Below are 17,264 nucleotides of genomic sequence, written 5' to 3' on the forward strand. Positions count from 1 at the left end.
TTGCTGTTGTTGGACAAGTGGGCAGACTAAAACATTTGAGTATGAGTGACATTGCACAGGACTGGGTTCAATAAGACAGGCTTCTTGAAGTTGTTAGCAGGTGATATTTTTATAGTCTTATCTGAAATTCACGATTAGTCTAAGGGAATATCAAACTCAGCACTTCGTTAGCAAAGTGGTGGCAGCGTGAGAGTGTGGGTAATAGCAAAACTTTTCGTTGGGGGAAAATTTCGCACTTACAGATGCGCAAAAGTTCAGACATTGCCAGTAAAACAAGGTCACCACAGGCGAGCCGGGCTGCGTGCTGACTGCATGGGGACTGTCTCACGTGGCTTCGAAGGCCTTGGAAGGCTCGGATTATTTTAATGCATCCTTTAAACAGACATTTCAACCCTGAAATGCTCCTATTATACATTCAGTTCGCTTGGGTGACTTTTCCCGCAAACCTACATTAAATACACCTCCCCACCCCCCCCACATACACACACACACACACACACACACACACACACACACACACACATATATATATATATTCCTTTGCAGAGTCTTATTGGAAAAAGTAATAAAGTCTCAGATTTCCAGGCATAATTTTTTTTAAGGGGAGAAAAACCCTTTAAAAGGAGTTGGTGTTGCTCTTGAAAACTACTGAGTGCTCAAGGGATGAAACGGGTTGCCTTCTTCATCCTTTATGTGGGAGCCTCCACACCCCGGAACCTACAGCTCTACGGACACAGTGTTCTGATCGTCACTTAGGAGTGATGTTTCCCCACTCCTTGTACATATTTTACCACACAGTAAGGCAGTGAGCCAACAGCGGCTTGTGTCATGTGGTGGTTAGTGACAGCCATCACCTTCCTCAGCCTCCTTTCAGGGCGCTGACACATCCTCATAGAGGACTTCTGAACCCAGCATGGTGGTGTTCTGTCATAGGGTTAGAGTTCTAACTCTTCTGCTGGTTCTTCAGGATGTTACAGATAAGTGGATTGAACACCCAGGGCACCGGTGTGCTCCCGCAGCACAGTTTAAGTAAAACTTTTTTTCCCCTTCTATTATTTCAATCTCTCTCTCTCTGTAAGCATAGTTCACTAAGATAACTACATTTTCCAAAATGTCTGGTCTTTAATCCTTTTGGGCTAAGTTATTGCCAATGGAATGGAAACAGAAGTGCTCTGGGCAATCTCTGCCTCATTAGCTAAGAAACATCATAAGACTGTATTTAGAAATATATATATAACATATTATTATGCATATATACACATACACACATGCATATATACATGTATATGTGTGTGTATGATGTGCATGTATATATGTATAAGTACTGCATATAACAACTAATGGCTGAATTTGGAAAGAGCAGGAGGGGTAGATGGGAGGGTTTGGAGGAAGGTAAGGGAAGAGGGAAATGATTCAATTTAAAAGATAAAATAATAAAGAAAATAAAATGAAATCTCTGAAGCTACTTTCCAAGTTCACACATTGATGATGTTCCTTGAACATCACATAAAACAGAACGGAAAGAAGCCTTGGATGTGACCAGAATGAGCTTGTGCTGTTGCCAGTATTGTGGCTATCACCTCCTGGACCTCAGAAGAGGCTGCCATGAGAGGTGTTTCGTGATAGGCGAGAGATGGGTGAATACAGTTTATGGGGAAAGTCCTAAAGAGAAACAACACTGGATAGTTACCGAAGGATCAAGTGGACATGAGAACAAGGTGCATGGAGTGTAGGTCAGGGGTGAATAGGGCACATAAAGATGAAGTCACCCTAGTCCATCTTTTTTTTTTTTTTAATTAACTTGAGTATTTCTTTTTTTAAATCTTTTTTTATTAACTTGAGTATTTCTTATATACATTTCGAGTGTTATTCCCTTTCCCGGTTTCCGGGCAAACATCCCCCTCCCCACTCCCCTTCCTTATGGGTGTTCCCCTCCCCACCCTCCCCCATTGCCGCCCTCCACCCCATAGTCTAGTTCACTGGGGGTTCAGTCTTAGCAGGACCCAGGGCTTCCCCTTCCACTGGTGCTCTTACTAGGATATTCATTGCTACCTATGAGGTCAGAGACCAGGGTCAGTCCATGTATAGTCTTTAGGTAGTGGCTTAGTCCCTGGAAGCTCTGGTTGCTTGGCATTGTTGTACTTTTGGGGTCTCGAGCCCCTTCAAGCTCTTCCAGTTCTTTCTCTGATTCCTTCAACGGGGGTCCTATTCTCAGTTCAGTGGTTTGCTGCTGGCATTCGCCTCTGTATTTGCTGTATTCTGGCTGTGTCTCTCAGGAGCGATCTACATCCGGCTCCTGTCGGTCTGCACTTCTTTGCTTCATCCATCTTGTCTAATTGGGTGGCTGTATATGTATGGGCCACATGTGGGGCAGGCTCTGAATGGGTGTTCCTTCAGTCTCTGTTTTAATCTTTGCCTCTCTATTCCCTGCCAAGGGTATTCTTGTTCCCCTTTTAAAGAAGGATTGAAGCATTCACATTTTGATCATCCGTCTTGAGTTTCATGTGTTCTAGGCATCTAGGGTAATTCAAGCATTTGGGCTAATAGCCACTTATCAATGAGTGCATACCATGTATGTCTTTCTGTGATTGGGTTAGCTCACTCAGGATATTTTCCAGTTCCAACCATTTGCCTACGAATTTCATAAAGTCATTGTTTTTGATAGCTGAGTAATATTCCATTGTGTAGATGTACCACATTTTCTGTATCCATTCCTCTGTTGAAGGGCATCTGGGTTCTTTCCAGCTTCTGGCTATTATAAATAAGGCTGCGATGAACATAGTGGAGCACGTGTCTTTTTTATATGTTGGGGCATCTTTTGGTTATATGCCCAAGAGAGGTATAGCTGGATCCTCAGGCAGTTCAATGTCCAATTTTCTGAGGAACCTCCCGACTGATTTCCAGAATGGTTGTACCAGTCTGCAACCCCACCAACAATGGAGGAGTGTTCCTCTTTCTCTGCATCCTCGCCAGCATTTGCTGTCACATGAGTTTTTGACCTTAGCCATTCTCACTGGTGTGAGGTGAAATCTCAGGGTTGTTTTGATTTGCATTTCCCTTATGACTAAAGATGTTGAACATTTCTTTAGGTGTTTCTCAGACATTCGGCATTCCTCAGCTGTGAATTCTTTGTTTAGCTCTGAACCCCATTTTTTAATAGGATTATTTGTCTCCCTGCAGTCTAACTTCTTGAGTTCTTTGTATATTTTGGATATAAGGCCTCTATCTGTTGTAGGATTGGTAAAGATCTTTTCCCAATCTGTTGGTTGCCGTTTTGTCCTAACCACAGTGTCCTTTGCCTTACAGAAGCTTTGCAGTTTTATGAGATCCCATTTGTCAATTCTTGATCTTAGAGCATAAGCCATTGGTGTTTTGTTCAGGAAATTTTTTCCAGTGCCCATGTGTTCCAGATGCTTCCCTAGTTTTTCTTCTATTAGTTTGAGTGTGTCTGGTTTGATGTGGAGGTCCTTGATCCACTTGGACTTAAGCTTTGTACAGGGTGATAAGCATGGATCGATCTGCATTCTTCTACATGTTGACTTCCAGTTGAACCAGAACCATTTGCTGAAAATGCTATCTTTTTTCCATTGGATGGTTTTGGCTCCTTTGTCAAAAATCAAGTGACCATAGGTGTGTGGGTTCATTTCTGGGTCTTCAATTCTATTCCATTGGTCTATCTGTCTGTCTCTGTACCAATACCATGCAGTTTTTATCACTATTGCTCTGTAATACTGCTTGAGTTCAGGGATAGTGATTCCCCCTGAAGTCCTTTTATTGTTGAGGATAGTTTTAGCTATCTTGGGTTTTTTGTTATTCCAGATGAATTTGCAAATTGTTCTGTCTAACTCTTTGAAGAATTGGATTGGTATTTTGATGGGGATTGCATTGAATCTGTAGATCGCTTTTGGCAAAATGGCCATTTTTACTATATTAATCCTGCCAATCCATGAGCATGGGAGATCTTTCCATCTTCTGAGGTCTTCTTCAATTTCTTTCTTCAGTGTCTTGAAATTCTTATTGTACAAATCTTTTACTTGCTTGGTTAAAGTCACACCGAGGTACTTTATATTATTTGGGTCTATTATGAAGGGTGTCGTTTCCCTAATTTCTTTCTCGGCTTGTTTCTCTTTTGTGTAGAGGAAGGCTACTGATTTATTTGAGTTAATTTTATACCCAGCCACTTTGCTGAAGTTGTTTATCAGCTTTAGTAGTTCTCTGGTGGAACTTTTGGGATCACTTAAATATACTATCATATCATCTGCAAATAGTGATATTTTGACTTCTTCTTTTCCGATCTGTATCCCCTTGACCTCCTTTTGTTGTCTGATTGCTCTGGCTAGAACTTCAAGAACTATATTGAATAAGTAGGGAGAGAGTGGGCAGCCTTGACTAGTCCCTGATTTTAGTGGGATTGCTTCAAGTTTCTCTCCATTTAGTTTAATGTTAGCAACTGGTTTGCTGTATATGGCTTTTACTATGTTTAGGTATGGGCCTTGAATTCCTATTCTTTCCAGGACTTTTATCATGAAGGGGTGTTGAATTTTGTCAAATGCTTTCTCAGCATCTAATGAAATGATCATGTGGTTTTGTTCTTTCAGTTTGTTTATATAATGGATCACGTTGATGGTTTTCCGTATATTAAACCATCCCTGCATGCCTGGGATGAAGCCTGCTTGATCATGGTGGTTGATTGTTTTGATGTGCTCTTGAATTCGGTTTGCCAGAATTTTATTGAGTATTTTTGCATCGATATTCATAAGGGAAATTGGTCTGAAGTTCTCTTTCTTTGTTGTGTCTTTGTGTGGTTTAGGTATAAGAGTAATTGTGGCTTCGTAGAAGGTATTCGGTAGTGATCCATCTGTTTCAATTTTGTGGAATAGTTTGGATAATGTTGGTACGAGGTCTTCTATAAAGGTCTGATAGAATCCTCCAGTAAACCCGTCTGGACCTGGGCTCTTTTTGGTTGGGAGACCTTTAATGACTGCTTCTATTTCCTTAGGAGTTATGGGCTTGTTTAACTGGTTTATCTGTTCCTGATTTAACTTCGGTACCTGGTATCTGTCTAGGAAATTTCCTGCAGATTTTCAAGTTTTGTTGAATATAGGCTTTTATAGTAAGATCTGATGATTTTTTGAATTTCCTCTGAATCTGTTGTTATGTCTCCCTTTTCATTTCTGATTTTGTTAATTTGGATACACTCTCTGTGTCTTCTCGTTAGTCTGGCTAAGGGTTTATCTATCTTGTTGATTTTCTCAAAGAACCAACTTTTGGTTCTGTTGATTCTTTCTATGGTCCTTTTTGTTTCTACTTGGTTGATTTCAGCTCTGAGTTTGATTATTTCCTGCCTTCTACTCCTCCTGGGTGTATTTGCTTCTTTTTGTTCTAGAGATTATAGGTGTGCTGTCAAGCTGCTGACATATGCTCTTTCCTGTTTCTCTCTGCAGGCACTCAGCGCTATGAGTTTTCCTCTTAGCACAGCTTTCATCGTGTCCCATAAGTTTGGGTATGTTGTACCTTCATTTTCATTAAATTCTAGAAAGTCTTTAATTTCTTTCTTTATTTCTTCCTTGACCAGGTTATCATTGAGTAGAGCATTGTTCAATTTCCACGTATATGTGGGCATTCTTCCCTTATTGTTATTGAAGACCAGTTTTAGGCCGTGGTGGTCTGATAGCATGCATGGGATTATTTCTATCGTTCTGTACCTGTTGAGGCCCGTTTTTTGACCAATTATATGGTCAATTTTGGAGAAAGTACCATGAGGAGCTGAGAAGAAGGTATATCCTTTTACTTTCGGGTAGAATGTTCTATAAATATCTGTTAAGTCCATTTGGCTCATGACTTCTCTTAGTCTGTCTACGTCTCTGTTTAATTTCTGTTTCCATGATCTGTCCATTGATGAGAGTGGGGTGTTGAAGTCTCCCACTATTATTGTGTGAGGTGCAATGTGTGTTTTGAGCTTTAGTAAGGTTTCTTTTACGTATGTAGGTGCCCTTGTATTTGGGGCATAGATATTTAGGATTGAGAGTTCATCTTGGTGGATTTTTCCTTTGATGAATATGAAGTGTCCTTCCTTATCTTTTTTGATGACTTTTATTTGGAAATTGATTTTATTTGATATTAGAATGGCTACTCCAGCTTGCTTCTTCTGACCATTTGCTTGGAAAATTGTTTTCCAGCCTTTCACTCTGAGGTAGTGTCTGTCTTTGACTCTGAGGTGTGTTTCCTGTAGGCAGCAGAATGCAGGGTCCTCGTTGCGTATCCAGTTTGTTAATCTATGTCTTTTTATTGGGGAGTTGAGGCCATTGATGTTGAGAGATATTAAGGAATAGTGATTATTGTTCCTGTTATATTCATATTTGGATGTGAGGTTATGTTTGTGTGCTTTTCTTCTCTTTGTTTTGTTGACAAGACGATTAGTTTCTTGCTTCTTCTAGGGTATAGCTTGCCTCCTTATGTTGAGCTTTACCATTTATTATCCTTTGTAGTGCTGGATTTGTAGAAAGATATTGTGTAAATTTGGTTTTGTCATGGAATATCTTGGTTTCTCCATCAATGTTAATTGAGAGTTTTGCAGGATACAGTAACCTGGGCTGGCATTTGTGTTCTCTTAGGGTCTGTATGACATCTGTCCAGGATCTTCTGGCTTTCATAGTTTCTGGCGAAAAGTCTGGTGTAATTCTGATAGGTCTGCCTTTATATGTTACTTGACCTTTTTCCCTTACTGCTTTTAATATTCTTTCTTTATTTTGTGCGTTTGGTGTTTTGACTATTATGTGACGGGAGGTGTTTCTTTTCTGGTCCAATCTATTTGGAGTTCTGTAGGCTTCTTGTATGCCTATGGGTATCTCTTTTTTTAGGTTACGGAAGTTTTCTTCTATGATTTTGTTGAAGATATTTACTGGTCCTTTGAGCTGGGAGTCTTCACTCTCTTCTATACCTATTATCCTTAGGTTTGATCTTCTCATTGAGTCCTGGATTTCCTGTATGTTTTGGACCAGTAGCTTTTTCCGCTTTACATTAACTTTGACAGTTGAGTCAATGATTTCTATGGAATCTTCTGCTCCTGAGATTCTCTCTTCCATCTCTTGTATTCTGTTGGTGAAGCTTGTATCTACAGCTCCTTGTCTCTTCTTTTGGTTTTCTATATCCAGGGTTGTTTCCATGTGTTCTTTCTTGATTGCTTCTATTTCCATTTTTAATTCCCTCAACTGTTTGATTGTGTTTTCCTGGAATTCTTTCAGGGATTTTTGTGACTCCTCTCTGTGGGCTTCTACTTGTTTATTTATGATTTCCTGGAATTCTTTCAGGGATTTTTGTAACTCCTCTCTATGGGCTTCTACTTGTTTATTTATGATTTCCTGGGATTCTTTCAGGGATTTTTGTGATTCCTCTCTGTAGGCTTCTACTTGTTCTCTAAGGGAGTTCTTCACGTCTTTCTTGAAGTCCTCCAGCATCCTGATCAAATATGATTTTGAAACTAGATCTTGCTTTTCTGGTGTGTTTGGATATTCCGTGTTTGCTTTGGTGGGAGAATTGGGCTCCGATGATGCCATGTAATCTTGGTTTCTGTTGCTTGGGTTCCTGCGCTTGCCTCTCGCCATCAGATTATCTCTAGTGTTACTTTGTTCTGCTATTTCTGACAGTGGGTTGACTGTCCTATAAGCCTGTGTGTCAGGAGTGCTGTAGACCTGTTTTCCTGTTTTCTTTCAGCCAGTTATGGGGACAGAGTGTTCTGCTTTCGGGCGTGTAGTTTTTCCTATCTACAGGCCTTCAGCTGTTCCTGTGGGCCTGTGTCTGGTGTTCACCAGGCAGGTCACTTGCAGCAGAAAAGTTGGTCTTACCTGTGGTCCCGAGGCTCAAGTTTGCTTGTGGGGTGCTGTCTACGAGCTCTCTGCGGCGGCAGCAACCAGGAAGATCTGCGCTGCCCTTTCCGGGAGCCTCCATGCACCAGGTTTCCAGATGGCATTTGGTGTTTTCCTCTGGCGTCAGAGATGTGTGCAGAGTGCAGTCTCTTCTGGTTTCCCAGGCCTGTCTGCCTCTCTGTAGGTTTAGCTCTCCCTCCCACGGGATTTGGGTGCAGAGAACTGTTTATCCGGTCTGTCCCTTCAAGATGACTTTTTAAAGACATAAACATGTGTTTTCTCTTTTTTTTTTAAAAAAAAATTTAAAAATGCAATTTTATGATGAAATACATCAAATCATCTTCATTCTAGGACTTTCTCTCCAGTTATTTAGTAGTGGAAAAACACAGTCTGTTAGCCTACAGCTTTCTCTCAGTTTAATTATTTTCTAGGAAATTATGGGATGTGAAAATGGAACTGAAAATGTTTTCCCATTTTGTATAATTAATTTGAAAGTTGTGCTGTATTTATGTCAACTCGCCTAAAGATATATATATATATATACATATATACATATACATATATATATAAATGCTGATAGTAAATATTCAGTGAACATGATTCTGAAGTACATTATAGTAGGTCATATTCTGTAAATCTGAGTGAGAAAGAGAGAATTAACTGAAAATGGAAAGATAGATGGGGAGGGAGGAAGAAGAAAGGGAAGGAAACCAGGGAACAAACCATCTAATGTGCGTTGGGTTTGCCCAAGTAGAGAGAAGAGGGAGGTGGGGAGAAAGGACACCGGCTATGCTTATTGGAATATTTAGTTTAGTTAAACATTTAAGCATATGTTCTTTATTCTTTAGCTGAGTACTAGTGAAAGGAAGCATTAGGAGGACCTCACTAGGCAGAGATCCTAGCAGATCTGAGGAATTCCTCTCAGGGTCACAGAGCACTTCGTAGTGATAAACATTGAGGCAGCAGAGTGGAAGTGGCTGGGAAACTTATACTTTTTAATTACACATATCTTGGTCATTTATGAGCTGTAAAGAGGAGTTCCTGAGGGACATTCTACTCACTCCAAGAGAGTTTTCTTTTTAACTGATCCAGTGTAAATAGTCAATTTCCTCTTTCCCATGTGTAGAACTCCTGGTGAAGACTGTGGTGTTTTGGATGAAAATAGCCCTCATAGGCTTATATGTTTGAGTGGTTAGTCTCTGTCTCTCTGTCTCTCCCTCCCACCCCCTGTCCTGCTCTCCCCCTGCTGCCTGCTGATCAGGGTGTCAAGCTCTCAGCGATTGCTTCAGCACTATGCTTGTCTGTTTCCCACCGTGGTGATCACAGACTAACCCTCTAAAATTTTAAGTAAGTCCCATATCAAATGCTTTCTTTTGTAAGAGTCGCCTTGGTCATGGTGCCTCTTTATAGCGATGGAACAGTGACTGAGACCAGGACAAAGGGGGAAAAAACCATATTGTAATCCAAAGAGGATGCTTTAGCTTGCATTTTCTAAGATGGGTTTCAGCAGGAAAAATGTTAGCACAGAATAGTGAGCCCAGAAGACTCTTTCCACACACAGTGGGAACTCTGTAGTACGTCTTTCCATTGCAGGAGTCTTCCTCCTATCCATTCTGTGCTGGTTTTGAATAGCTCTGGACATCCATCTCATCGCCAAAAATTTCCTTTATTGCCTAGTACAGCTGTTGGAGAACAAATGCAGAAAATGAAAATACCAACACGGAGACTGGGTGTTAAATTTACAGACACTTATTTTACTGTTAACTTGTGACAGTTGAGTAGTTTTGGGGACAGCGTCCTTAAAACCTGTTGGTAATCATCTTTAACAGCCCTAGGGTGGTATAGTGATCCATGTTTTTGGCTGGTGAAGGAGTTACGTAGGGATTCTGTGTTGCTGAGTTTTGAATAGGAAGTATAAATGGTCTAAATAAGGCTGCTGGCTAACGCCTGTTGCCCGTTTTTTCAATCTTTTCAATTATCTTAGAACAATTTGGGTGTTAGAGTGTTAAAGATATTCTGTATGACCTGGGGTGGAGAAAATTTTATGACTGTTAAAAATTCTAAATAGATTTTTTTTTTGGTTTATGGAGTAATTTTATTTTTCTTTTCTTTAAACATTAAAAAAATCTATTCATTTATTTTATGTGTGAATGTTTTGTTTGGCGTTGATGTGTGCGTTGCGGTTGTTAGCTTGGTGTTTTTGTGGGACTCCTGACAGTGGGAGTGAAGGCTGCCTTTGACTCTTTTCCTTGCTCTTGGGACCCATTTCCTCCTACTGGGTTGCCTTGTCCAGCTTTGCTAGAAGGGTTTGTGCCTTGTCTTACAGTAACTTGTTTGCTATGTTTGGTTGATATCCCTGAGGCCTGTTCTTTTCTGAAGGAGTAGATCTGGGAGAGAGGGAAGGTGAGGAAGGAACTGGGAAGAACGGAGGGAGGGGAAGCTGCCGTCGGGATGTATTGTATAAGAAAAGAATACTGGGTTCGGTCCCCAGCTCCGAAAAAAAAAAGAACAAAAAAAAAAAAAAGAAAAAAAAGAAAAGAATAAATAAATAGGGTGGTCACATAGCAGTGCACCATGCCACAGCCCGCAGCTGTACCTCCCTCCCAAGAGTCAGGCTCTAACTTGAGACGTGCAAGTGAGACACCCCCCATCTCTTTTCCCTCTACCCCCACCTGTGGGGATCCCAGCAAGGCTAGCGGCCATGGGCTGTGCCCTGCCTGGCCAGAGCTCCATCTTCCTTCGGGGCTGTGCCCTCACCATTAGATTGGTGGAGCAGAATCGGAGGGTGGGTTGGTTTGTGTTAGTCGAACCCACTTATGAGGCTACAAGTCACAGGCCCAAGATGTTACTTTTTTAATCTAAATTTTCATCTAAGAAGACTTATTATTATATCTGCCCCCCTTTTTGACAGGAACTGGAAATGTTTGACTACTAATGCCAAAAGCTCAGACAAATTATACTTATCATTTGAGGAGGATGTCACCACATGAATCATGCATAGTAACAGAAATTTGAAGATCTTTAGGAAAAGTATGTATACACATAATCCCCGCAGCTCGTGTTTTAGGCGTTTGTGCAAGTCGCCGATCTCTGTTGCTACTCCAGCTACGTATTGATGCTGGATGGAGCACCGATGGAATCCCAACTCAAGGAGCTCTAAGGTGACAAATATTTGTTCCAGTTAAAATGAGACGTAACCATCTGTTTCTCTACGGAGCTGATTGGCATCGTATCTGTCTTCCACTCCCCCTTTAGCCTGAAATATTCTTCTCAATTCCTCCTTTCATTTGGCACGTTCCATTCAGGAAATGCATTCCGCAGTAGCTCCGGTCTCCGCAGTAGCTCCGGTCTCCACAATAGCTCCGGTCTCCACAGTAGCTCCGGTCTCCGAAGTAGCTCGGGTCTCTGCAGTAGCTCGGGTCTGTGGTAGGTGTCCACTCAATGTGGCATCATGGTGGGCATCTATTATCTGTTCAGCAGTTGGTAAAATTTTGTGTCCCATGAGGGGAAGGTGTTGTATTTGCTTATGCTATGTGTTTCCTCGTTCACACCAACCATTGTGAATATCACGTGCTACCCAAAGACCTCAGTTCAAGCTCCAGCTTTCCTAGTCATCAAACTCATTATCCAGAATGAGTCATTTGCATTTTAATAGTTTCCAGTTTCTTCATTTGCATAATGGAAAATTATATTAATGAATTGAAGCACTTTGAGAAAGAAATAACATACTGTATATACTAAGTGTTTAGTATAGGACCTGGGGGATGCAACCACATACATTATATAAAGTAATTAGCATAGATCATGGAAGATGTCCTATGCTCAACAACTGCTAGATAATATGCACAGAAAATGTGGAGTAAGTCTTTCAATTGTCACATGTAGCTGTTGGATTTGGATATTTAAACAAAGAAGCATTGTGCATTTGTAGTGAATTGTTAACCCACAAGAAAATACAATAATCGTGGAGCAACCCTCCAGGGCAGTGGGTAATGTCTGACAATCAGTTCATGTTTGGACAGTCATGTTAGTAAGATTTTTATGGGCGTAGCTTCTGACATTGCTAAGAGATACAATCCCATAGCAATGACCCTTAGGCTTTTGAAATCTATCTGCCCCCTCTTGCACACTATTCCCTAAGCTTCGGTGCAGGGGTGGCTTTGCAGATGTATCTATCTGTTGGGACTGGTTCCCCAGCTCTGTACTTTGGTTGTGGTTTTCTGTACAACAATGACTAGCATAGCATTGTACCTAAGGGTGCAGTGCTGGCATGCATACTTGGCAGCAACCAACAGCTCTCTTAATTGTTCTTAAAACCAGCAACTCAACAAGAGAGAAATCCTGCCTGGCACTGGAAACCTAGCCAATTACCCCGATCTGGTGAAGTCATTCGTTTTGGAGGAGAACCTGTAACCACCACTTTACTGAATAAGCACAGTCCCTAACTATATTCTAAATATTTGTTGTGATTATTTATAGATAGGTGTAGTCCCTACCTCTTATCAAGGAAATGTACTTTGTGATAGATAATTGCTCTTTTACTCATGATACTCTCGACACACTTTGTCCTATTTATTTATCATTGAAAGTTGCTAACTGCTAAGCTGCGCTTGCCTGACAATACCTAATACCTAGCTAAGACTTGTTTGTCCAAGTTCTGCTGTGGACACAGTAACCAATGTAGGTGGGCATAGTAACCAATGTAGGTGGACAAAGTAACCAATGTAGGTGGACATAGTAACCAATGTAGGTGGACATAGTAACCAATTTAGGTGGACATAGTAACCAATCTAGGTGGACATGGTAACCGATCTAGGTGGACATGGTAGCCAATCCAGAGCTGACCCCTGCTTTCTTTCAGACCTACAGAGCTTCCCTCAGCAGGTACTCAAGACTTTGAAAAAGCATTTTCCAAGCTAGGCATGAGGAAGACATCTTACAGTCGCTGTGGGGGAAACCACACTTGTAGTCCCAGAACTCAGGGGAGAGCATTGTGATTGCTTCCATTTAGGGCTTCCTAGGAAGAACCCTGTCTCAAAAGCAAAAGGAAAAGGAAATAAAAGACAGAAACCACAACATACACTTTTCTCCTACTGATGGAAGCTGTACTCCATGTTGTCTGTGGAAGATCACAAGCATCTGATTCTGCAGGACCATGGGCAGTTTTCTTTTGAGGGAAGGAGCAAAAACTGACTAGGCTTTAATACCAATTACTGAGAAATTTCCCCTTGTCATGAACACTTTTCTCATAAGAGTGTCATTGTTTAACTGACTCTACTTCTGCTCTGCCCTCAAAGAACATGTTCTTTCCCACTCTTTATACCACTGGGCCTGTGGGCAGTAAATGTCCTCTGCTGATTCTAGATTTTTCTTTCCTCTCCTCCTTGCAAATGTTGTCTTTAATGTTATTTTGCCAGATTGTATTATTGTAATGCAAGACTCTTTGTCTTTGCAAACATTAAATGCCTTCTATTATCTGCCTGAACCTCAACTCATGCCTTTTCTTCTCCGAATCGTCAGCTCCTGGACCGTAGACATTTTAACCAATGTTGTCATTTGCAGTGATGATAGCACCTGAGTGAACAATACTTAAAGCCTCCTAGTGGGTATAAGTGTTACAGCTCAAATGGAAAGGTATCCTGGCAACTGGGAGTCCAGGAATGCCACAAAGTTACACTGCACAACAAACCTCACACAAGAGATTAAGAGGGAAAAACCTGGAGGGTTGATGCCTCTATTCCGGTGGGAAGCAGCAGAGAGCTGAGCAGCAGACAACATTTGTATCGGATTTCTTATGGGGGTGGAGTCTGCTTTCCAGAGTGGAGATTTCCAGGGTGGGGATTGGTGGGATTTCATGTCTAAAGCTTGGGCTTTAATTCTGTAGTGTGGGGTCTGGGTCTGGTTGTTAGGGCAGTTAGAGTACTCTGTGGGTGGAACCTGGTAGTTGGAGGTCCGTAGGGAAGAGGTCAGGTCGCTCGAGTGCCTCAAGGGGTTCACAGTCTGTTACAAGTCACTGTGGGTCCAATACTGGCCAAGATGACACTTCTCGAACTCTGGCATCTCTGTTCTTGAAGTTCCTATTTTGGTCTCCATCTGACCCCAAATCATTCACTCTGAAATGGTATCTTCAGCTTTGCTAGCACACAGGATTTTAACCCCTTTATAACCTCAGCTTCAAGCATCCCTCTCTTTCAATATTTTAATCTCTTTCAATTTAATATCACAACTCCATAATCTTATCCAAACAGGTACGATTTCATCAACCTATTAGTACCTGTAACTCTTGTTACACTCAGTTATATAATTTTTCATTTAAAATAATACATCTAACTCTCTTAGTGACTTATTACTTGGATGTGAACAGCAAGACAGCAATGATATTTAAATCTAGTACTCCATTTACTCTCACATAAACATAGAGAAAAGTACATCATGTACAATCCAGTTCCTTTTTTTGTTTTGTTTTTAGTTTGACAAATTAAATATTTTTTTTAAAGTTTATTTATTAATTCACTTTACATCCCAGTATCTCCCCCTCTCTCCTCCCAGTGCTCCCTCATGCAAGTCCCCCCCCATTCCACCTTCCTCTTCTCTTTTGAGTCACCCTACCCACCCTCCTGCACATCAAGTTGCTGCAGGACTAGGGTCATCCTTTCCCACTGAGGCCAGACGGGTGGTCCATTTAGGGGCATAGGATCCACAGGTAGACAGGTCACAGGCTGGTGACAGCTCCTGCTCCAGTTGGTGGGGGACCTGCATGAAGCCAAGCTGCTCATCTGCTGCATATGTGCAGGTGGTCTAGGTCCAGGCTATGCTCACTCTTTGGTTGGTGATTCAGTATCTGGGAGCCCACAGGGGTCCAGCCTGGCTGACTGTTAGTATTTCTCTGGAGTCCCTGTCCTCTTTGGGTCCCTCAATCCTTCTCCCAGTGCTTCTGTAAGGTTCCCTGAGCTCCATGTAATGTTTGGCCGCGAGTCTCTGCATCTCTTTCCATTGGCTGTTGGGTGGAGTCTCTCAGAGGACAGCAGAGGTTTCTGTCTGCCAGCATAACAGAGTATCGCTAATAGCGTCAGGGATTGGTTCTTACCCATGGGATGGGTCTCAAGTTGCAGCAGTCAGTGGTTGGCCATTCCTTCAGTTTCTGCTCTAGCTTTGTCTCTGCAAATCTTATAGGCACATTTGGGTCAAAGGTTTTGTGCGTGGGTTGGTGTCCTTATCCCTCCACCGGGAGTCTCGCCTGGCTACAGGAAGTGCCACTTCAGAATCCATTTCCCTCACAGCTAGGAGTCTCAGCTAGCGTAGACCCCATAGACCCTCTGGGGTCTCCTCTCATCCCAGGTCTCTGGCAAGTCCTAGAGATTGCCCACCCCATGCTGATTTCCCTTCTCTCTTCTCTATTCTCCCTACATCTGATCTCCCCGGCCCCTGCCCTCTGCTCCCTGCTTACTACCCTCTCCATCCCCTCTTCCATCGACCTCCGATGTCTATTTTGTTTCCTCTTCTGAGAAAGATTCAACCGTCCTCCCATGGGCCCTTCTTGTTATTTGGCTTCTTTGGGTCTGTTGTTTATAGTGTGGCTATCCTCTACTGCTTCCTGGCTAATATCCACTTATAAATGAGTAGATACCTTTTGGATCTGAGTTACCTCATTCAGGATGCTATTTTCTAGTTCATCCACTTGCCTGGAAATTCATGATGCCCTTGTTTTTATTGACTGAATGGTATCCATTATGTAAATGAATCACAATTTTCTTTATCTACTCCTTGGTTGGAAATCTAGGTTGTTTCCAGTTTCTGGCTATTACAAATGAAGTTGCTATGAACAGAGTTGAGCAAGTGTCCCCGTGGAATGGTGGAGCATCTTTTGGGTATATATTGAAGAGTGGCATAGCTGGGTCTTGAGGTAGAACTATTCCCACTCTTCTGAGAAATGCCAAATTGATTTCCAGGGTGGTTGTTCAAGTTTGCACTTCCACCAGCAATGGAAGAGCGTTCTCCTGGCTTCATAACCTCGCCAGCATATGTTGTCTTTTGATCTTTTTAATCTTAGCCATTCTGATGGGCGTCAGGTGGAATCTCAGAGTCATTTTGATTTGCACTTTCTTTTTTTTTTTTAAAGGTACAACTTTTTTTTTTTTTTATTAACTTGAGTATTTCTTATATACATTTCGAGTGTTATTCCCTTTCCCGGTTTCCGGGCAAACATCCCCCTCCCCCCTCCCCTTCCTTATGGGTGTTCCCCTCCCAACACTCCCCCCATTGCCGCCCTCCCCCCATAGACTAGTTCACTGGGGGTTCAGTCTTAGCAGGACCCAGGGCTTCCCCTTCCACTGGTGCTCTTACTAGGATATTCAATGCTACCTATGGGGTCAGAGTCCAGGGTCAGTCCATGTATAGTCTTTAGGTAGTGGCTTAGTCCCTGGAAGCTCTGGTTGCTTGGCATTGTTGTACTTTTGGGGTCTCGAGCCCCTTCAAGCTCTTCCAGTTCTTTCTCTGATTCCTTCAACGGGGGTCCTATTCTCAGTTCAGTGGTTTGCTGCTGGCATTCGCCTCTGTATTTGCTGTATTCTGGCTGTGTCTCTCAGGAGCGATCTACATCCGGCTCCTGTCGGTCTGCACTTCTTTGCTTCATCCATCTTGTCTAATTGGGTGGCTGTATATGTATGGGCCACATGTGGGGCAGGCTCTGAATGGGTGTTCCTTCAGTCTCTGTTTTAATCTTTGCCTCTCCCTTCCCTGCCAAGGGTATTCTTTTTCCTCATTTAAAGAAGGAGTGAAGCATTCACATTTTGATCATCCGTCTTGAGTTTCGTTTGTTCTAGGGATCTAGGGTAATTCAAGCATTTGGGCTAATAGCCACTTATCAATGAGTGCATACCATGTATGTCTTTCTGTGATTGGGTTAGCTCACTCAGGATGATATTTTCCAGTTCCAACCATTTGCCTACGAATTTCATAAACTCGTTGTTTTTGATAGCTGAGTAATATTCCATTGTGTAGATGTACCACATTTTCTGTATCCATTCCTCTGTTGAAGGGCATCTGGGTTCTTTCCATTTTCTGGCTATTATAAATAAGGCTGCGATGAACGTAGTGGAGCACGTGTCTTTTTTATATGTTGAGGCATCTTTTGGGTATATGCCCAAGAGAGGTAAAGCTGGGTCCTCAGGCAGTTCAATGTCCAATTTTCTGAGGAACCTCCAGACTGATTTCCAGAATGGTTTTACCAGTCTGCAATCCCACCAACAATGGAGGAGTGTTCCTCTTTCTCCACATCCTCGCCAGCATCTGCTGTCACCTGAGTTTTTGATCTTAGCCATTCTCACTGGTGTGAGGTGAAATCTCAGGGTTGTTTTGATTTGCATTTCCCTTATGACTAAAGATGTTGAACATTTCTTT

At 42.0% G+C, this 17,264-nt stretch overlaps 1 pseudogene; it reads left to right on the forward strand.

The window, feature by feature from the left end:
• The first annotated feature begins 10,566 nt into the window (after nt 1-10,566).
• Set-ps2 (Set nuclear proto-oncogene, pseudogene 2) overlaps nt 10,567-17,264 on the forward strand; it is a 48,502-nt pseudogene continuing 41,804 nt past the window's right edge.

This window comes from Rattus norvegicus, chromosome 9, assembly GCF_036323735.1.
Source record: "Rattus norvegicus strain BN/NHsdMcwi chromosome 9, GRCr8, whole genome shotgun sequence".
NCBI lineage: Eukaryota > Metazoa > Chordata > Mammalia > Rodentia > Muridae > Rattus > Rattus norvegicus.